Below are 931 nucleotides of genomic sequence, written 5' to 3'. Positions count from 1 at the left end.
TATATATATAATTTTATTGAGAAACAAATAGCAATGAGACAGTTTCAAAACAGGTTAATAGGACAGTTTCAATAATTAATGCATTGCTATATTTTGGATATAATCCTTTTGTCAGGTGTATGTGTGTGTGTACGTGTGTGTGTGTGCTAGTCAGATATATTTTCCCATATATAAGGCTTCGCATTATTATGGGATCTTTCAAGAACAGAAATATTTACCTTTGATAAAATCTAATTCATTAATTTTAAAGATAGTTTAAGTTCAAGCCCAATTTAGCAACTCAATAAAACGCCTTAAATCTTTTTCATGCTATTCCATGGTTTAGTGGAGTATAGTAATAATGTGTTTATGTTGTCTCCATACTGTTTATATGTCTTGCCTAGCCTGGCCACAAGGACGAGCCAAAAAGCAAGCCATGACTCAACAATCTATAGTCCTTACTCTGATGCTTCACAGGAATTCAGCATAAAACAGAAATGGGACTATCAAAGTGATGTGAGTCAGAAGCTTACTGTACCGGGGGAGCAAGGAACAAAGAACAGAACCTAAGGAAACTGGCTCCTCGTAACTCCTGGCAGGCTGGAGACAAGGTGGTAACAGATTCCTGGAGGCAGCGCCCTGTCTGTTCTTTGCTCCTTTACCTAAAAAGTTACCAGCCAGTGATCTGTAAGCTAGCTGGTACAAGCCGGAAGGCAATAGAGATAGCAGTCTGTTTACACCAAATTAGTTATGCACATCACTTAGCCTGTTTATAGCCCTCAATAAATGTGGGAAGGTTCCCTGGCTCAGGCCTCACTTTAGAGAGAGGCTAATTTCAGTGAGACCCCTGCGGCCGATTTCATCCAGCCTTGCTTTTTTCGTGGCTCTGATCATTCTATGACACTTGTTCTTTGCACTCTGTCTGGAGAAGTGGCTCCTTGCGGAAGGCCAG

Source organism: Octodon degus, unplaced genomic scaffold, assembly GCF_000260255.1.
Source record: "Octodon degus isolate 3935 unplaced genomic scaffold, OctDeg1.0 scaffold00008, whole genome shotgun sequence".
Lineage (NCBI taxonomy): Eukaryota > Metazoa > Chordata > Mammalia > Rodentia > Octodontidae > Octodon > Octodon degus.
The sequence above is the reverse complement of the archived record's forward strand: the minus strand, read 5'-3'. Positions refer to the sequence as shown.